This window comes from Scyliorhinus canicula, chromosome 15 (assembly GCF_902713615.1).
Source record: "Scyliorhinus canicula chromosome 15, sScyCan1.1, whole genome shotgun sequence".
NCBI classification, from domain to species: Eukaryota; Metazoa; Chordata; class Chondrichthyes; order Carcharhiniformes; family Scyliorhinidae; genus Scyliorhinus; species Scyliorhinus canicula.
In genome coordinates this window covers 134,172,363-134,194,395 of record NC_052160.1, presented here as the reverse complement: position 1 = coordinate 134,194,395, position 22,033 = coordinate 134,172,363, and the positions used below count along the sequence as shown (strand labels likewise).

The following is a 22,033-nucleotide window of genomic DNA, read 5'->3' as shown; positions in this document are numbered from 1 at the left end:
CATGCTAAATTGCCCGTAGTGTCCTAAAAAAAAAGTAAGGTTAAGGGGGGGGGTTGTTGGGTCACGGGTATAGGGTGGATACGTGGGTTTGAGTAGGGTGATCATTGCTCGGCACAACATCGAGGGCCGAAGGGCCTGTTCTGTGCTGTACTGTTCTATGTTCTCCACGTTTAAGGTGTGTAATGTCCCTGATCGTTTTAAACATAATTGTTAACTCAGTGGGCTAGACAGCAGGTTTTCTGATGCAGAACAAGGCCAGCAGCGCGGGTTCAATTCCCGTACCAGCTGAGAATTCTGAATTTGCCGTGTACCCGAACAGGTGTCGGAATGTGGCGACTTGGGGGCTTTTCACAGTAACTTCATTGCAGTGTTAACGTAAGCCTACTTGTGACAATAACGATTATTATTAGAAGGCTGTGCGATCTTGTACAGTTTTACTGGCAGGATGTGGTTGGGCTGAGGGTCTTGTACCTGAGCTGAATACATTCAATGGAAGTACCCAGAGAATTGCAGAATCCCGCGGGTGGCCTGACCCGCCATGCCTTGCTTCAGGCCTTGCATGCAACACGGACACTGCTGTCAGCGTTGCCATGCCAGCAGGGGGACACCCACAAGGTGGCTCTGAATGGGATTTAATTGTGCGACAGTGGTGCCATCTGACATTCCGATGACCGCTCTGTCTGACAATGACGCTTTGTTTGGTATCAGAACAAGAACAGCATGTTACGACTGTGTTGATGTTCAATGTCGTAACAGGCCCTGTCTTTGGAATATGTTTTTTTTCTAAGAGTTGGGGGAAAAAGTACTGCTTTCATTTTAGTCGAATATAAAACCAGTTTTGTTTGGCTCCTTGATTGTTTCCATTCTATCTGCAATTCTCTGGGTACTTCCATTGAATGTACACAGCTCAGGAACAGGACCCTCAGGCCAACCACACCATGCCTAGGGGTCCGCAGTCTGAGTCCACGGTCCGCTGGAGGAGGCCGCCCTGCGCAGGTGCGGAACCGGAGGTGCGGGGGCCCATATCTGCAGCCAAAGCTGTGTGAAGCACTCTGGGTCCCTGACAGCCACCTGAAGGTCAGTAAATCGGGTTGGGTTTTTTTCCAGGAAACTCGGGAGTGCAACGTCTGCGTTTTTACCCTGGCGTGAGGACACGGCCCCATTTTTGGAGAATCCAGCCCATTCGCTTTTCATTATGCGGCATGAGAGTTTTATGCTCATCAAGTTACCAGTACAGCAGCACCAGCCACACACGAATGGCACTGCTATATCTGTGTTAAGCACTCACGTTGTACATTTGATTTGCCTCAGAACAATGCAGAGATGACATTAATTTCCAAGTGTGCAACTGGTTGATTTATAAAAGAGTTTTAAGATATCGCAGCAATCCCAAAATGTCTTAACTCATGCTGACAGCTCAGATTCCAGTGGCTTCTGACCACCCTGCTAACCCATCTCTCAGTCAACATCCAAGCTGAAGCAATCAAGCAACATCCATTACCAGACTCACACAATCAAACATAGAACAATTAAATCATTCAATATGTCGGCCATGGCAAGTATTGTAAGACTAGTCAACAATGCAAAGCACCTCCCATTCTGCCTTCACCGTTAGAGATTTCTTTCCTCTGCGATTTTTATGGATTTTCTCAGCTGAAATGAAAATCGCTTAATGTCACGAGTAGGCTTCAATGAAGTTACTGTGAAAAGCCCCTAGTCGCCACATTCCGGCGCCTGTCCGGGGAGGCTGGTACGGGAATCGAACCGTGCTGCTGGCCTGCTTTGTCTACTTTCAAAGCCAGCGATTTAGCCTGGTGAGCTAAACCAGCCCCGAGCCAGCCAGCCAGCCAGCTTGCTGCCAAAGTAAACCTTGGACAGTTTCACATTGTGGGACTGGGTTGATATTACACGTCACTTTGGGTTTCAATAACCGGTAGCAAGTGAAAGGTTTATCAGTCTTAATTAGGTGCACATAGAAGCGAAGTATGAGCAGATGAAGAGTTTACATCATGTCACACAATAATTGAGCCATTACTTCCGTAGAGTCGCTCAGATGATTGGGGGGGGGGGGGGGGCAAGTCAGTAGGGGGTGTGAGTGGGTGATCAGTGGGAAGGGGTCGGGTGGTCAGTGGTGGGAGGTTGTGTGTTCAGTGGGGGGAGGGGGTCAGTGGGGGGAGGCGGTCAGTAAGGATAGCTAGAGGGGGTGTAGGCAGGAGTTGTGGGTAGTTGGAGGGGGGGTGGGGGTGTTTGTCGGGGGTGCTATATGATATAGAGGTCTGCCTGGTCAATCACTAATTCTCTTTTCTCTCTATTCCTGTGACGAGTAATAAAAGGTGGCTAACCATCTGAAGACTTTGATTAATTGCATTATCAGCGGGGGGGGGGGGGGGATTGCTGGTTGGCAATTAGAAATGTCTGGACGAGTGCTGTGCAGTCCTCCAGGGAGCCGAGAGGTGGTGGTGGTGGGGGAGGTCCACCAGCAGATCTTGGGGCACCCCTGGGTGTGATGCCCCAGAGCCGGAGGTTATTGCCCAACTTTTATGTCACAGAAACGGTTGTTCAACACAATTGATCCATGCCTGCATTCCCCCCCCCCCCCCCCCCCCCCCCCCAACGCCAACTTCCAACAAACTTTGCCAGTTGGAAATTCTACCCTAATATCTTAGTCATTGAGCCTTCTTGGGCAACGTAGGCGTAGACGTCCACTGCTGTGGCTGTGCCTCCATCTTCCTGTGCATGTTTGTACCCATTCCCACTGTAGGAATCTCCACGCGCAGTTTTCAGTACCGCTTGCTCAGTTGTGTAACTCAAAGTTAAATGTAATCATTGGCTGTCATATCGCAGCTGAATGAAGGAACATCTGGGAAATTCTAATGTTGAAATAACACTCAGCGATCCAAGTTCTGAATTCACAATTTCTGGGAAACAGCAATTGATGGGTTTGGAGTCAAACGTTCATTTCCTCAGCTCTCCCCAAAGAACAACGTGATGTACGTGTTACTGATGTCGGATCATGTTGAAAAAAATGCCTTACTAGATTTTTTTCCCCCCTATACACATTTTACAACAACAATACTGGTATTTATATAGTACCCTTAACATAGTACAACGTCCAACAGGGGTATTATCAAAATTAATTTCCTGCCGAGCCACATAGAGAGAAATCCAGAGAGTTGCTCAGAATGTAGGTCAAGGAAGTCAGTCTTCGAGGAGAGACGGGCAAAGAGGTTTAGAATTCCAGAGCTGAGGGCCGAAGGCAACTCAAAACCAGGTCACCAATGATGGTGCAACAAGATAGGTGATGAGCAAGAGGTCAGAGGTGTGGAGCATAGGGATCTCGGAGGATCCTTGGAATGAAGAGCTTGTCATGAGGAGCGGTCGAAGACTCTGGGTCTCTTCACTGATTGGAGTTTTGAAGGATGAGGGGGGATCTTATTGAAACTTACAGGATACTGAGAGGCTTGGATGGAGTGGACGGGGAGAGGATGTTTCCACTTGTAGGAAAATGTAGAACCCGAGAACACAGCCTCAGACTGAAGGGACGATCCTTTGACACTGAGAGGAGGGAGAATTTCTTCAGCCAGAGGGTGGTGAATCTGTGGAACTCTTTGCCGCAGAAGGCTGTGGAGGCCAAATCACTGAGTGTCTTTAAGACAGAGATAGATAGGTTCTTGATTAATAAGGGGATCAGGGGTTATGGGGAGAAGGCAGGAGAATGGGGATGAGAAAAATATCAGCCATGATTGTATGGTGGAGCAGACTCGATGGGGCAAGTGGCCTAATTCTGCTCCTATGTCTATGGTAAAGGAGGATAGAGCTGGGAAATGCACAGAGAATCTGAAAACATGATGAAAATGTTTAAATGGAGCCATTGTCTCCACACTCCGACGCCGAATTCATGGCCGGTGCCGAGGCGGAGAATCCAGTTTGACACTGAAATTGGGCCCATTACTGAATAGGATTATTCAGCAGGGTGAGGATCACTCACTGTGTAACTGTACAGAGTCTCTGTTTATTCAGCAGGGTGAGGATCACTCACTGTGTAACTGTACAGAGTCACTGTTTATTCAGCAGGGTGAGGATCACTCACTGTGTAACTGTACAGAGTCACTGTTTATTCAGGGTGAGGATCACTCACTGTAACTGTACAGAGTCACTGTTTATTCAGCAGGGTGAGGGTCACTCACTGTGTAACTGTACAGAGTCAGTGTTTATTCAGCAGGGTGAGGATCACTCACTGTAACTGTACAGAGTCAGTGTTTATTCAGCAGGGTGAGGATCACTCACTGTGTAACTGTACAGAGTCACTGTTTATTCAGCAGGGTGAGGATCACTCACTGTGTAACTGTACAGAGTCACTGTTTATTCAGCAGGGTGAGGATCACTCACTGTGTAACTGTACAGAGTCAGTGTTTATTCAGCAGGGTGAGGATCACTCACTGTGTAACTGTACAGAGCCACTGTTTATTCAGCAGGGTGAGGATCACTCACTGTGTAACGTACAGAGCCACTGTTTATTCAGCAGGGTGAGGATCACTCACTGTGTAGCTGTACAGAGTCCTGGGGCTTCTTGCTGTCAAATGTCTGTATGGGAACCGGCCCAACTTTACATAATCTGGCTATTGTTTTGTCAAAATTCCTATCGCAACCTAAGTGTGTGAGGTCCTGGAGAACAGATTAATGGCAACTGGATGTTATAATTACAATATGTGTATTGTACAATAGCTGGTGTCAGTATTAAAATAATAGCTTCCAGGAGCATCCTCCTAGTCACTATTATGTCTGAGGCAATATCAGCCAAGCCATTGGCTGATAGCAGTGGAGGGGTGCGAGAGGAATGCAAAACTATTGGTTATTAGTTTACTGATCTCTTACACTCTTAAATCTATCACTGTGAGTTCATTATCAGACCTATTTAGGATTGTGAGGTGAAACTGGATTCGTTCGTGAGAGGGTAAGGATGTTGTTAAATTTGATTTTTTTCATCATTTTATACAGGAGTGAAGACTCTATAGTCACCACTTCATGTCAACCTGCAATATGTTTAAACAATATGATACACTAAAAACCGGGACAGAATGACATATGTTGTGTGCACAAGGAGACATCTTTGAAGAAATGCATACAATATGGAATCTAATTTTATGGAGTGCTTATTTTTACGTAATTCTAAACTCTTGAAATTTGGTGTGAGGGAATTCTGAGGGCTGATCTCGTTCCAAAATTTTGTTAAGTTTTGCACTTCATTTAACTTTATCCTGAACTTGCAGTTTCTTTTTTAGTAATAAGCAAGCTGGTTTTCTACCACTTGCAGTTGCATAGTTAGTTATCGGGTGGCTAGTTAGAACTAAAAATGACGACCAACAGGGACTGACTCAGGTCTTGGGAATTTTTACTGCTGTAAATAAGGAGGCTTTTGCTAAGGCGTGAATGCTAGTTCCGTGGAGTACTGCATTTACGGAATATTAAATGAAGAATTTGGTGAATGAGAGAAGAGGTGCTATTATGGACTTTTTAAAATAAGAAAAAACAGAGAACAGTCCAAGAGTGGGCTAAACAGCTGGTTTGTAATGCAGAACAAGGCCAGCAGCACGTGTTTAATTCCCGTACTGGCCTCCCGAACAGGTGCCAGAATGTGGCGACTAGAGGCTTTTCACAGTAACTTCATTGAAGCCTACTTCTGACAATAAGCGATTATTATTATTATTACTAAGAGAGGGAACAGGATAGAGAGTAATGAAAGAGCTGCGGTCTATGGGATGAATTAAAATTAGTGCGTGAGATCCCACCAAAAGTCAATTATTATGATCCAAGACCAGATCCCAACAGTTGCGAGGATACTGGACAGAAATCCCAATATTTTATTTTATTTGTAAGACTGTGAGGAAGGAATACTTCACTCCAGGAGTGATTCTACGCATAAATAGGGATATGGAATGTTAAAACAAACATTATTACTAACACAGTAATACTAACTTTAACATCATAAAGAACATAGCTTATAATTGCCTGTTAAAAAATGCTTAACAATTACAATGAAACATTAGATTTAAATGGCTATTATTTTATCTCCAGTCAAGCAAAACCCACCTCAGGTCAATATCCACTTTTAAATACAGTTAGCCAACTCAGGAATACTTGCTGTAAAGAGACGTCTTGGATTAACCACTTTGAGAGAGATATCCTCCAGGAAACAGCTTGTAGATTATTGCCTGTGTCAAACTATTGTTTAACCTGGCCAGCCTTTTCAGAAAGTGCTGTTCTGTTCATGGGCAAAACTTTTAACTGAACTACTTTGAGAGAAACAGCTGGTCTGTCCACAGTCAAATCTTTAACTAACTGTTTCTCCAGAAACTGTTCGCAGACAGATCTCAACTGAATTCCAAAACCCAACACATGACAAAGAGTTAATTCTTGACTCTCAGCAAAAATATGTCCCAGCAAGGAGGAAAGATTCTGAGACAGGGAGAACCCAACCATAGCTAATCAAGGAAGTTAAGGAGAGTATTAAACTAAAGAAAAAGAATGTAAGAAGGCAAAATCATAGCTAGCCCCAAAGACCGTGACAAATTCAGAATCCAGCAGGGGAGGACCAAAAAGATAATAAAGAAAGAGAAAATAAACGATGAGGGTAAACTAGCGAGGAATACAAATACTGGCAATAAGAGCTTCTTAAAATATATGAAAGGGAAGACAGAGGTCAAAATGAAGATTGGCCTGTTAGAAAATAAATTTGACGAGACAGTTATAGGGAACAATGAAATGACAGAGGAGCCAAACAGATATCTTGCATCAGTCTTTACGATGGAAGATACTTCAAACATCCCATTAATACTGAAGAATATGGGGAGGAATTAAATACCATCATCACCTCTAGAGAAGTATGATTAGACAAACCTATGCGGCTAAAGGCAGATAAGTCCTAAAAGAAGTAGCTACAGAGATAGTGGGTGCCTTGGTTGTAATTTTCGAGAAATCCTTGAATTCTGGTGAAGTAGCAGAGGATTGGAAAACTGCCAATGTGACACCACTATTTAAAAAAGGGAGGGAGGCAAAAAGTGGGTAACTTGAGGCTGATTAGGATTACATCTGTTGTTTGAAAAATGTTGGAATCAATTATTGAGAGAGTAATAGCACATTTGGAAAATTTGGAAAAGCATAATCTAATCAAGCAGTGTCAACATGGCTTCTGTGAAAGGGAAATCATGTCTGACTAATTTATTAGAGTTTTTGAGGAAATCTCAACCAGAGTGGATAGAGGGGAACCAGTAGATGTGTTGTATATGGACTTCCAGAAGGTGCTCAACAAGATAACTCTCAAAAGTATAGGTCTTATAAGAGCCCATGGTGTTGGAGGTAGTATATTGGCATGGATAGAGAATTGGCTAATGGGCAGGACAGCGAGTGGGGATAAGGGTTATTTTTCAGGTTGGCGACCTCTAACCAGTGAGGTTCCACAGGGATCAGTGCTGGGACTGTAACTGTTTGCAATTTATATTAATGATCTGGAGGAAGGGAGCGAATGTACTGCAGCCAAATTTGCAGATGGCTAAAAAAAAAGGTGGCAAAGCAAGTGGTGAACGGGATACAAATAGTTTACAAAGAGATATTGATAGGATATATAAGCGGACAAATAGTTGCCAAATGGAGTATAATGTGGGAAAATAGTAAGTTGTTCATTTTGGAAGGGAGAACAAAAGTCCAGAATATTACTAAAATGGAGAAAGACACCAGAAAGCTGCAACACAACGGGGTTTGGAGAACTTGTGCACGAAACACAGGAAGCTAGCACACGGGTGAAGCAGGTAATCAGGAAGGTGAATGGAATACTGGCCCTAATTTCGAGGGGGTTGGAGTATAAGAGTCGGAAAGTCTTGCTGCAACTGTACAAGGTACTGGTGGGACAATATCTGGAGTAATGTGAGCAGTTATAGACCCCCTTATTTAAGGAAAGATAATTGGAGGCGGTTCAGAGAAAGTTCACGAGGATGATCCCTGTTATGGAGGGATTGTCTTCAGGTACTTGCAGGTGGTGATGTTCCCAGGTATCTGCTGCGCCTGTCCTTCTAGGTGGCAATGATCACAGGATGCACTGCAGCAACTCATCCAGACTCCTTTGAAAGCACCTTCTAAAAATGCAACCTCTATCAGCTAGAAGGACACGGGCAGCAGACGCATGGGAACATCACCATCGGCAAGTTTCTCTCCAAGCTCGACTTGGAACTATATCACCATCCCTTCAATGTCGCTGGGTCAAAATCCTGGAGCTCCCTCCCTAACAGCCCCGTGGGTGTACCTACACCTCATGGACTGCAGCGGTTCAAAAAGGCGGTTCACCACAATATAGGCAGAAAATTCTGGCCCGGCCAGTGACATCCATGTCCCACAAAGACAAAACGGCAACTAAGTGCATCTACCCTGCCCCACTAAACCTCAGTACAACATTAGATCCAATCCCTAATCTAGCACCCTGAATTACAGGAGGTTAACTTTAATTCATCCCATCCGTCGGGAATCTGACAGGATTGTCAGGTTGTTCAGTGGCCTATACCCCACCGCGAAGGTTCACTGGACGGGTTCCTGGGCTGAAAAGGTTGTCCTGTGGTGAGAGGTTGAGTAAATTTGATTTACATTCTCTGGCGTTGAGCAGAGTGAGAGGTGTGCTCCTTGAAATCTCGTACACAACTAACAATGGATTTGAGAGTTGACGATGTTTGAGATGAGTGCTTGTTTTCTCTTGCTGGGGAATCCAGGAAATGCAGGCAGTGGTTCAGAATAAGGGGTCAATCATTTAGGACTGAGTTCAAGAGAAATTTCTTCCCTCAAAGGGTTAGGAATCTTTGGAGTTGTCTACTTAGAGAGCTGTGGATGTTCCATCTTTGAGTTTATCCACAATCAGGATTGATAAGATTTTTGATCCCTTTGGGAATCGGGGTTATGTGGAGTGGACAGAAACATGGAGCTGAGGTAGAAGATTAGTCATGATCATATTGAACGGCAGAGCAGGCTCGAGGGGCTGAATGGTCTACTCTTTATGTTCCTCTGATCACTCGGATTTAGCTCTTCATGGAAGTTAGTGAAGTTTCTGCTCCACATTTGATTAATAAGTGAGGAAGTATCAGTGCTGTGGGATCTGTGTGTCAGGCTGGGAGTTGGGGAAAGGGTTAAATTAAATATGAGGTTTTTTTAAATGTCACTTTTTGGTTTTTTTCACAGTACATTTGAGGCTGCCAGCTGAAATTTTGCAGAAGAACATTGCACTTTATAACACCTACTCTGTAACTAGATTAGGACAAATACATTGGCTTTGATTTTTCCTGTTTGGGTAAGTGAGCTACATCTCCATGAATTCAGTCTAAATCTGTAGGGTTTGTTTCTTATTTAGTTGAGAAGAGCCAGATCCCATAGGGCAGGCCACCACTGAGCCTGAATTGATTTGAAATGAAAGCACATTAATCCGGTAGAGCACTGAGGCGATATCCAGTTTGACTCTGAAAACCTTGAAAAGGTTTAAGAAAAAATGAAATACTAGGGCAGCACGGTGGCGCAGTGGATTAGCCCTGCGGCCTCACTGCGCCGAGGTCCTAGGTTCGATCCCGGCTCTGGGTCACTGTCCGTGTGGAGTTTGCACATTCTCCCCGTGTTTGCGTGGGTTTCACCCCCACAATCCAAAGATGTGCAGGGTAGGTGGATTGGCCACACTAATTGCCCCTTAATTGGAAAAAATTAATTGGGTACTCTAAATTTATAGAAATAAGAAGTAAAATACTGAGAATTCACATCATTCTGTTTAAACCCCTCCATATAGACTAACTCCTCAACATCTTGTCAACAGGGGCTGGTTTAGCACACTGGGCTAAACAGCTGGCTTGTAATACAGAACAAGGCCAGCAGCGCGGGTTCAATTCCTGTACCGGTCTCCCCGAACAGGCGCCGGAATGTGGAAACTAGGGGCTTTTCACAGTAACTTCATTGAAGCCTACTTGTGACAATAAGTTATTATTATTATCTCTGTGACCTCCACCCAGCCTCCGAGATCTCTGCTCTCCTCCAATTCCAGCCTCTGTGTATCGCCAATTTCCATTCCTCCACCATTGGTGTCCATACCTTCAGCTGCCTAGCTCCTAAACTCTGGAATTTCCTTCCTAAACACCTCCACTTCTTTACTTCCTGCAGAGCTCGTGAATAAACGGCCTTGTTAAAAGTCCCTGTTGTCTGTGATTCAGGGAACCCACAACATTTACACTTCCCTTTCCTTCTTAAGACACTCCTTAAAAGTTACCGCTTTGACCAAACTTTTAGTCACCTATCCTGGTATCTCTTTGTGACTTGGCGTCAATTATTAGCTAATAACATTGCTGTGAAACACCAAGGAATGTTTTATTGTGTTACACATGCTATATAAATGACAGTTGTTGCTGTTCTATGGTGGGTAAAGAGTTCCATAGTTTTAACATCATAGAAACATAGGAATTAGGAGCGGAAGTAGGCAATACAGCCCTTCGAGCCTGCTCCGCCATTCAATCAGATCATGGCTGATCTCTTACTGGTCTCAAATCCATCTCCCTGCCTATTCCCCATATCCCTTTAACCCATTTTTAAATCAGAAAGTTACCTATCTCCTTCTTGAAACCATTTAATGACTCAGATTCCACCGCACTATGGGGCAGCGAGTTCCACAAATTCACCACCCTCTGTGAGAAGTAGTTCCTCCTCATCTCAGTTCTAAATCTACACTTCTCAACCTATGCCTCTGTCTTCTCTGTTCTAGATTGCCCCACAAGGGGGAACATTTGGTCTACGTTTACTAGGTCCTAGACAAATTGAATGACAGTTGAATACGGTGCATTGAGCCTGTAGTTCAATGCAGTGGGGATGTAGGGAGATAGTGTTCTGTACTTGAATCTTGGGATTTGTAAGAGAAGCCCACTAATCCTATGTGTACAAATAAAGGGGTTACGGGGACAATTTATAATAAAATTTGAGATGCTGGAGGAAATTATCATGAAGACTCCATAAATTTGCTCTCACTTATGAGGCTATTTCAAAGCTGCCATAAACGCTATGATTGAGAGGTTTTCTGAATTGACTAATAGAATGGTCCTCGGGGAGCTCAGGGCATTTAACTGGCCATTGAGACCTTGGAAATTCTGTCTCAAATGGAAAGAAGATGAACGAGATGTCATTGCAAATTTCAAACGGAGTTATGGGGAAACTACTTCTCCCGAAGGGTTGCGAATCTGTGGAATTCGCTACCCCAGAGTGCGGTGGATGCTGGGACAGTGAGTACATTTACAGAGGAGTTAGACAGATGTTTAATTGGTAATGGGTTTAAGGGTTATGGAGAACGGGCAGGGCGGTGGAGTTAAGGCCAGGTTGAGATTAGCCATGATCGAATGGCAGAGCAGATTCGATGGGCCAAATGGGCCAATTCTGCTCCTATATCGTCTGAACTTATGAACCTGGCAGTGAAACCACAGACCAGGATGTTCTCACACTTTCGTACATTTGAAATGAGTAAATAGCTTTTTCATGGTTTTACTTTGAAGGGGAAAAAAAGATTTTGACTTCAAGTTGTCAAATGTTTCTGAGGCAACTTGGAACAGAGATTTAGTAAATAGTGAGGCTGGGATTAATCTTTCACTCTCCTGGCTTCAGGGTAATTGCACATCATGCAAAGCAACGTATTCAATGGCAGAGAGAGGCCTGTGGGCAAACTTAGGTGCCTCAGTGTTGGGATCACCACTGCTTCTAATTTAGTTCAATGATTTGGGGAGTGCAAAATGGTCAGGAATTGAAGCCAATGCGAAAATAGGAGAGGTAGTGGATCTGGAGTCGGCCACTCAGAAGAACTGGGCAAAATATGTAAGTGGGCAGAACATTGGCAGATGCAATTTAATGCAGACAAATGTCCTACACACTGAAAGGAAAAAAAATGGGCAGCTCGCAGGCTTCATGAATGGTACAAAACAGCTGAGGGTGAAGTTGAAAGAGATCCAGGAGTTTTAGTGGACTTGGCATTCAAAATATCCAGCTGGAGCAAAGCAGCAAACAGCCACGCCAACAGAATATTGGACGTTAAGGGCCAAAACAAGAGATTACCAAAAAGAGCTGATAGTCACCAAATGGGGTTGTACATAGGAACAGGAGGATGTCATTCAACCTCTCGAGCCTTTTACACCAGCCAGAGAGTTGAGCAATCTATTTCAGGGCTCTCTTGTCTAACAAAACAGGGGCTGGTTTAGCTCACTGGGCTAAATCGCTGGCTTTTAAAGCAGACCAAGCAGGCCAGCAGCGCGGTTCGATTCCCGTACCAGCCTCCCCGGACAAGCGCCGGACTGTGGCGACTAGGGGCTTTTCACAGTAACTTCATTGAAGCCTACTCGTGACAATAAGCGATTTTCATTTCATTTTTTTCAAACTCTCATCCATCTCAGTTGAGAGAATTTCAGTTAATCCCCAAGGTCAACAGCTTTGTCGCGGGGAGAGAGTTTCATATTTCTGTCTGATGGTCAACGTTTGGTCGGTTGCCATCTCACCCATCAGTCGGAAGGTTATGGGTCTTAAATCCCATTTCAGGACTTTTTGAGTGCAAAAGTCAAGGCCGACATTCCAGTAATACTGTGTGGTCATCATACTGTAGGAGGGTCCTGTTATTTGGATGAAATGTCAAAATGTGGTTCCTTCTGCCCTCTGAGCTTGAAAGATCCTGGTGCCCTGGCTGATACGTATCCCACAGCCGATATCACACAAAATAGTTATTTGGTCATTACTGTCAGTGAAAGTTTGCTGTGAACAAATTAGTTGTTGTGTTTCCTTACAAAATTGCTTAATTAGCCGGCCAAAGGTCGAACGAAATAGATCAGTCTGTACAAACCATGGAGAATATTTACATTTCATAAAAGATATTGGGCTGGAATCTCCGATTTTGAGACTAAGTGCTGACGCCGGCGTGGGAACGGTGGCGTTTATGACCAAGAAAAAGCGCAAAACGGCCACCGACCCTCTGTTTGGTGGAGGGCGAGCAGGCACGCAGCGTAGAGCACCTGGCTCTAGCTGCCAATACGGCCGGAGAATTGCCGGGTCCGTGGTCGCGCAAGTGCGCGGTGGCGGCCTGCAGCGGCCGTGCAACATGGAGCTGGCCGTGCGCAGACCCGGCCTCCCAAATAGTGACCCCCGTAGGCCAGGCTTGCCACCCCCACCGGACCACCCCCACCAGTAACCCCAGCCCCCGACAAAGCCCCTCCTGTCCGCCGACGGCTCCCCACCGACTGTGGCGGCGCTGGACCTATTCCGCTGCCGCCTGGCCGAGTTACCGGAAAGAAATACCGCCTCGACCGATGCGGTTGGGAACTCGGCCCATTGGGAGCGGAGCATCGGGCGGGGGGGGGGCTCGGGTAACGTCCTGAGGCCGTTCCGACGGCGTGCGGCGTACCCCTAGAGTGCGCCGTTTTGGAGGGGGCGAAGCATCTCAAATGTGGCGCTGGCCCCAATTTCGGCACCAATGTGGATTCTCTGGCCGATCGCCGAGGCGATTTCGGTGTCAGTGACCGGAGAATCCCACCCATTGTTTGGAAAATTCATGGCCATTTTGCTTATTGTCGCTGTAAATATATGGGGGCCAGAGAGAGGTTGCACTGAGGGTAGTAGCTCTGTGACTCTCAGACATCCCCATGATGTAGCCTTCATTATGACCCAGTGTACAGATCCTGCAGGTTTGTTAACGGGGGTGTCCCAACTGACCAGATGCCTGCATAATTAAAATCAGTGTTTTAAAAGGGAGGCTGCTACAAGCGGGAACAACCACACTTTATTTGCAGCCCCCGGCAACCCTTCCCTCACTTTGCCGACCACCATCCGCAGCCCCCCACCCCCTTCCCCTCCCGCATCCACCATGACCCAGGCACTTCAAAGCTGCTGCGGTAGCAGGTAGACCAGGCATAACCTTGATGGCAATGGGAATTCTGCCCTGGGGTTTAGTGGGTTAAGGGTTCAAGTCCCACTCCAGAGAGTTCCGAAGGTTGGCCTAACATCCCAGCACGGTCCTGAGGGAGTGCTGCACTGCCTGTGGTGCCAGTGCTCAGGTGAGATGTTAATCTGAGACCACGTCTACCCTCTCAGGTGGATGTGAAAGATCCGACCTAGCCGTGTATGGGAACTTGCTGTGCACAGATTGGCTGGCCGGCACATTTTCCACATTACAGCAGTGACCACACTTCAAAAAGCAGTGTGGGACTCTGGGGCATACTGAAGATGTGAAAGGAGCTGGAGAAATGCTTTTTCATTCATCTTTCTTTCTTCACTGATGTAAGTAGATGATGGGAACCCCTTTCCCAACTCCTTCCACACTCACTGCTACCACAAAGTTTTGGTGGATGATTGGCAGATTCTGGATCGGACCTGTGACATTTCAAGGCGTATTTCAGAGCTGCTGTATACAAACACATTGGGCTGGGTTCTCCGCAGCCCCGGGTGTGTTGCGGGGGCGGAGAATCGGGCCCAGCGCCGTACCTGCGCGGGATTTACATCATTGCCAGAGGCCGTCCCAGCGATGCTCCGGTCCCGACCAGCCGAATTGCCGACGGCGTGGTTCTAACCACGTCTGGCCGGTCAGGACTCTCGCGGGCGGCTGCGGACTCGATCCGCGACTGGCCTGGTTGGGGGGGGGGTCCAGGTCCGCCAGCTCAGTCCGCCATCGCGTTTGGCGCGACCGCTGGAGTCCGCCGCCGTGCGCATGCATGGACTCGGAACCGGAAGTGCGGGGGCTCGTATCCGCAGCTAAAGTTGCGAGAAGCACTCCGAGTCGCTGCCTGCCCCTTGCAGGTAGGACAATAGGGGCTGGAGGGTCGGAGAATCGCCGGGGGGGGGGGGGGGGGGGCGGCATGAATCCCGCTGGCACCAGAGATTCGGCGGGGGCGGGAATCGCGCCACTCCTGTCGGCAGCCCCCCCCCCCCGGCAATTCTCCGGCCCGCGCTGGGAGAAATCTGTACCTTTGGGGCGGCCCGACGCCAGAGTGGATCACGCCACTCCATCCCGCCGGGACCCCCCACCCCGCCAGGTAGGGGAGAATCCAGCCCTAGGTCTTGATTTTTTTTAAGGGAAGTCTGGTGAGAAACGTCAGCATTTGTCCACCGGCATGGGGACATAGCCCCATTTTTGGAGAATCCAGCCCCTTTAGTCAGGATCAGTTGATGGCCAAAAAGCCGCAGCATTAACACTAAGTTAATTTCCATGTTGTGGGGCCTGTCTGATTTTCCACTGGTAGTTTAATTAAAGTTGTCCATGTCCTGGGGAATACCATTGGACCCCAGTGCTCCCCACGCTGGGTGGGCTTTAGTTAGCCCTCCAGTGTGATGATTGTGTTTTTTCGGGACTGTTGGAGGGAAGCGGGTTTCGCACCATCTGAGTTCCAGCCGAGCGCCTGGCCCCCGTGAAACTCAGCCCTCGGACTCTAAGGCCGAGATTTTCAGTATGACTCAGGAGCCCCTTAAAAATGGACCCAATCCCGGGACCCCTGACCCCATTCCCAGGGTTTCGGATTTTTGGGTGTGCCATTGAAGGGTGCGCGCTGGCTTGTGTCACAAGTCGACATCCTGCTTCCCAACCTGGCCCTGTGGTGATGGGCATGTCCTAGTCCTCCGCAATTTTCATGGAGTCGGGCCAGCTTTCCAATGAGTCATGGTTCATGGTCCCTCAGAGGTGCTGTCAGTATGAGGGGCCTTTTTAAAGGTAAGTTCAAAAGGTCATCCTCGTGCTCCCTAGCCAGGTTATGCCCCCCCACCCCCCCAACAACTTCTACGGCCACTCAGGCCCTGCATTCCATTGTATGCACCCCCACCACCAATAGATGGTGCACATTGGTGAGAGCTGGTAGAACTATGTTAGGAAAAGTAGGAAATGAGGGGAGGAAATTTTGGAAGGGGTGGAGGGAGGAGCTATTCCGACCTGAGACTCCAGCGGATCTGGGAGCGGTGGTTGGGTTCATTGGGAGCGATGTTCCATCTAATCTGTGTCGGATGCAGAAGCCCAAATTTCCCCACCCAGGCTGCGCACAAAATTAATGACCACGTGCGTGCAGAAGCGTGAAAAAAAAAGTGAAAGGAGCCACGCATTTAAATTGTCCAAACCCCTCCACGCAGCCTCTACTTGCTCACTCAGAGCATGAGATCAGGAATCAGCTTCAATATCTTCTATTAAATCATTGTACTGGGCAGAACAGGCTGCTTTTTGTCCAGGAATTCCTCTCCCTCTCTAGGTCCTATCAGTTCAAGATGAAATAACTGATAAGAGATATTTGCATCTGTTATAATTGGAGGGGAATAAACACCATTCTGCAGTCTAAAGAATGCCCCAAGCCAGTAACAGATGTCAGCATTTGAGGTGCATTAATAAACCACCCCAGCTCGAATCTTGCTGGCTGCAAGATTTTCACAGCCCCTCATTCTGCTACAGGCAGTAACACACTGCAGTCAAAGTGTTAGCGTCGATGAACCAGCAGTGTGTTGGCAGAATCGAATTGGTGACTTTGCTGCCAACAGCACTAATTAATAAATGCGACTCCTCCTGAAGAGCAAGTCCGTAACCAGTTGCGTTGTTTCTTTCTGTCTCCATTGCACAAGCCAGTGCCTCTCTTTGCCACTTAGCCTTCCTTGCCAATTGGATAATGCTGTGTGTCTTTCTTGCTGAGCCAAACTGTAACAAATACCATTTGTGCTAAACCCCTTGATGTTCCCTGAACAGGACCCCTTTCAGAACTTAGTGCAAACTCAAGTCTTTGTTTAATATTAAATTGTATTTGAAGTCCTCACTCGAGGTTCAAATCCCTCCATAGCTTTGTCCCACCCTCCCCCCCTGCAGCCCCCGTAGCCCTGAAAGCCGGCCAGAGCTCTGCACCCCTCCTGTTCTGGCCTCTTGCGTATTCCCGCTCTCCCGCGGTGGCCGTGCCTTACCAAGCTTTTCCGTCTCTCCATCTCGTTCTGGCCCTTTAGGACCCACCTCTCGGGCCACACCTTTAGTCACTTGTCCAAATATCTCCTCCGCCTTGGAATGAGGTGTCAGTTTTTGCCTGTGATCCTGTGACGTGCTTGGGATGTTTTACTGTGTTAAAGTCACCATGTGAAATGCAAGATGTTGCTGAGAGGCATTAGCAAGACAGTAGTTAAGCTTTAGGAAAAGCTGAGGAACTGATTAAAGATCTAAGATATGGCTAAGATCATGGAAATTAGTCATAAGAATGAGACTGGGTTGAAGATGGGAAGGAAATAAGAGTTAAACAAAACAGCATGAGGCAACCATAGAACCAGAGAATCCCCACAGTGCAGAAGGAGGCCATTCGGCCCATCAGGTGCGCACCGACCCTCTGAAAGAGCATTCCACCCAGCCCCACTCCCCTACCCTATCCCCATAACCCCACCTAACCTGCACATCTTTGAACACTAAGAGCAATTGATCATGGCCAATTCACCTAACCTGCACATCTTTGGATTGTGGGAGGAAACCGGAGCACCTGGAGGAAACCCACGTAGACACTGGGAGAAAGTGCAAATTCCACAGACAGTCACTCGAGGAACCCGGGTGCCTGGTGCTGTGAGGCAGCAGTGCTAAGCACTACGTCACCGTGCTGCCCAGGACACTCTGACATCCTCATGAGATTTGGTCATCTCTGTGAGAGGTGAACCTCAGAAATCAATGGTGAAGAAGCCCATGTCCCAGTTCTTTATGGACGAAGGGATCTGAATATAAATGGTAAGCTTCCAGAACTGAAACCTGTATTAAAATCTATAAAACAGATTGTTGACAATATTAACAGCTCCATCGTGTCCTTATGTTACCTGAAGTTTGTCAGTCCCACATGTGACAGTTCTTTGCCGACAGGCATTGCCTGTTCTGCTGATTAGTTGGCAACACAACTTCAGATTAATTTTTCAGAAAGTGACACATTTTTGAATGACTGTGCTCGGTAATTAACCCTAACCCCTGCAGGAACCATGGCTTTTATTTAAACCCTGGATGTGAAACATATGAACGCAAACGATAGTTCAAACCATTTGATGGCATGCCTTCTTTGCATACTTACGTTCACGGCCAAAACACCTCTGTTAAGCGTCCCCTTCGGCACTTGGAACCTATTCCCTGTCAATCTTCCCTGTTTGCCCAAAGTGAGTTACTTTTAAAGGAACAAGATACGCAGTTAACCTTCCTCACTGGAAACTTGAGAATCCATCAACGTCCAATTATGAAGCCACAATGCCCAAAAAGTAAGTACATAGAACAGTACAGCACAGAACAGGCCCTTCGGCCCTCGATGTTGTGCCGAGCAATGATCACCCTACTCAAACCCACGTATCCGCCCTATACCCGTAACCCAACAACCCCCCCCTTAACCTTACTTTTTAGGACACTACGGGCAATTTAGCATGGCCAATCCACCTAACCCGCACATCTTTGGACTGTGGGAGGAAACCGGAGCACCCGGAGGAAACCCACGCACACACGGGGAGGACGTGCAGACTCCGCACAGACAGTGACCCAAGCTGGAATCGAACCCGGGTCCCTGGAGCTGTGAAGCATTTATGCTAACCACCATGCTACCGTGCTGCCCACATCTTTTGGATGCGTTTGGAAGCAGAGAATCTGAATTGTAGAGTGGTTGCAGCTCGAAGGAGGCCATTCAGCCCATCGAGTCTTGCCAGCTCTCTATAAAATGTACTCCGTTTTTACTGTGCTGCTGCCCTTTCCCTGGAACCCTCCAATTTTTTTCCCCTTTGGATAATTGGCCAGTTCTCTTTTGAAAGCCATGGTTGAATCTCCCACCTCCACACACTGGGGCTGTGCATTCCAGATCCTAACCTAATCGCGATGGAGAAACGTTTTCACTCATCTTGCACCTGGTTCTTTTCACCTTAAATCAATGCCTTCTGGGTCACGACCCTTCCACCATTGGGAACGCTTCCTCCCATTCTACTCTGCCCAGACCCCTCATGATTTTTCACACCTCTATCAAACCTCCTCCCGTCCTTCTTCAAGGAGAACGGCCCTAACATCTCCTCATAATTGAAATTCCTCATCAGCAACTATTCTCATTAATCTCCAATGCCTCCAAATCCATCGTGAATCGTTGTGCCCAGAATTGGACACAACAGTCCAGTTAAGGCCAGGTTAACATTTTATAAAGTTTCACCATAACTCCTTTGCTTTGTTTCTCTGTGGGATCGATCGACTGGCTGTTCACACTGGCGAGATATTCTGTTCCCATGCCGGCGCTCGGGTTTCCCGGCGGTGAGGGGTACAGTCACCGGGAAATCCAGTTGACAACGGCAGGGTCGGTAAATCTCGCTGGCGGGTGGCCTTCGCCGCCGAAAACCACGCGGTGGGCTGGTCGGTAAATCTCATGATTTATGATTCTCCAATAATGGTGCTATGTCCCTACGCCAGCGTCAAAACGCGCGTGTTTCTCTCTGAACTTCCCTGAAGAAAGTCCAGAGTGATTCTCTGACCTGCAGGGGGCTAGCAGAGCCCCGGCGTGCTCCTCCCAGCTCTGGCTGCTAATACAGGGCCCTGAACATCCGGTCAGAAGTCCGCGCATGCACACCGGGCGGCCTGCGGCGGCTCCGTGCGACATGGCGGACTCACACCGCAGACCATGATGAACAAAGTAGGTCCCCCCGAGATTGTGCGTGCCCGCGGATCGGTGCCATCCAATCGCTTGCCAGGCCGTCTCTGCAGACTGAGTCCGCAGCCGCCACAGGCTGTTCCCGACAGGCAAAATGTGGTTAGAACCACGGCGTCAGGAACTTGGCCAGTTTTCCTGGGAGAATCGCCGCGGGTGTCTCTGTCAATGGCCCCCAACCTGCGCCACAAAGACCGCGCGTGCGCGCCTCGCGGCGATTCTCCGGTGAACGGAGAATCGGGGAAGCGGCGTCAGTCCGGATTTCAGCGTAACCGCCCATTCTCCGCCCCCGCACCAATCGTGATTTTGGCACGGAGGCTGGGAGAATCCAGCCCCATGTCTCTATTTACTAGGCTCCATACCCTTACGCCCTTTTCTCAAACTGCCCTGCCACCTTTATACGTTTGTGTACATGTACCCCCGAGTACTCTTTGCTCGGGAAGTGTTACTTGATGGTGGTTCCTGTCTCTGCAAAACATTCTAACGTTTCAGCTTGTTTCAACTAATCGCAGACAACAAATGACTTCTTCTGAACTGCGCTGGAAAGCGTGTTAGTTATTCAATGCGGGAAGTGATGTCCCATAAGACAGCAGTAGGATGAAGCACCATTTAACAATGATCATTGTTTGTTGTGGTGTTGTATGGGGAAGGACTAATGACCAGGACACTGACTGGAATCCCTGCTCCCCTTCGTCTAGTGCAATACCGGCATCAGAACCGGCAGAGATGGAATAGTAGACTGAGCTTTGGTGCGTTGCAATGCTTTGGCCGATGGCCTGTGACTAATCGATTGCCATATTCCAACTGAACCAGGGAATGGTGATGACGAAGTCTGTTGCTCAGTTTGTTTGATTGGCAGGTGGAGCCATATGGCAATCTGTGGGAGGTTGAACATCTTTGAGATAACAATGGAAACGCCAGACAGATGGACAGCTTTAAACCAGCAAGAGCAACAAAGAGCGACAACAACTGATCAAAGACCTATGACATCCGTCTGAAACTGTAGGCTGCCTTGTTTGTTAAGTTGTTGCTTGGGGGGGGGGGGGGAGGAATGGTGCGTGCGAGAGGGCGGGCGAGGGAGGGATATTTACCTAGAGGGATGGTGTTGTAAATAATTTACAAACTAGTAGGGGTAAATGTCTGTATGGAAAAACTCTTTCAATAAAAATTATTAAAAAAAAAAAAGACCTATGACATCCTGGCCCTGTTGTTCTGTAAAAGAACATCGTCCCCCACATTCCCCGCCTACCAACCCCTCCCCCACCCAACTCCTCCAGCCTGTAACTGGACAAAGAGATGTGTATTTTCTTCCAACTCAATCTCTGCCCCACATCAAGTTAAAATACACAAGGGTTTTCCCATTACCTAACTCCTGAATCAAGATTGAACAACCAAGCTTGGCTTTGACCACTAGCACCTTCCCTGTGGTCTGCTTATTTTAAACATAGATTTTCCAACACAGCTTTTTTTTGTCCTTGAAAAGGGAAATAGGCTTGTCGGAGCAGGTGACAAATCTAGCCGGGAGTCACAAGTTATAGGGAACGGGACATTACAGGCTGAAATTTTCCAACCCCAGAGAAGGTGGCTTTTGAGGTGGGCGGGGTTGATTGACTCACGTTGGCTGAATCCGGGATTGAGACCGGCTTTGGGATTGCTACCCACCCAGGGAAATACAGCCATTTTGTGCAAATATGGGACAGGTCCAGCTTCAGCCTCGGAAGGTTCCCGGATGAATCCGAGATGGTTGTTGATGATGGGAATGGGAAAGGAGAGCCGGGAGAAATGCCAATCCAGGACTGAAATAGAATGAAAGGAGTCCGATGTGGAGAATATCTAGGAATTCAGAATCGTCAGCGCAGCGAAAACTGATGGCGTGCAGCAAGAAAGTCGAGTGTAGGCTTGGTATTTGGTAAGTTTAAAGTACTAACCTTGTTCTCAATTTTTTCTTTTAAAATCTAACATAGTCTGTAATTAGCAGTAGCTGGAAAGTACTGCATAGGCAGGCTAAGTTCTTTCTTTCGAGCAGTTTAGACAGAGTAAACTCACTCTCGGCCCTAGGAGCTGAGTAGTTAGGTAGCTGACTGCGTTACTCTGGTTCCTGTGGACCCAGTTGTCCCCAGTTCAGTTCTCTACAAACTCAGAGAACTTCAGTGCAGTAGAAGCAAATGGAGTGCAGCAACAAAGCTGAGTGAAGGCTTGGAGTTTAGTAAGTGGAGGAGTTCGGGGAAGGCCTGTGTTTGTTTCTCTTCGCTTTTCCTACCTTTATCATCCTTCAGGATTGATTCTTACTCTGCTGCAGGGAAAGGAGCTAAAGCTGTTTGGTGAGAACTTGGTCAGTGGGTAAACTGTAATTTATCCCAAGG

At 47.4% G+C, this 22,033-nt stretch overlaps 1 protein-coding gene across 1 annotated transcript in view; it reads left to right on the top strand.

The window, feature by feature from the left end:
• The window catches only part of nfasca (neurofascin homolog (chicken) a), a 245,789-nt gene that overhangs the window by 71,342 nt on the left and 152,414 nt on the right, over positions 1-22,033 (top strand). The window contains exons 3-4 of the mRNA XM_038819461.1: positions 9,217-9,325; positions 20,530-20,672. The gene's annotated coding sequence lies outside the window, so the exon portion shown is untranslated. The remainder of the gene's footprint in view (positions 1-9,216; positions 9,326-20,529; positions 20,673-22,033) is intronic.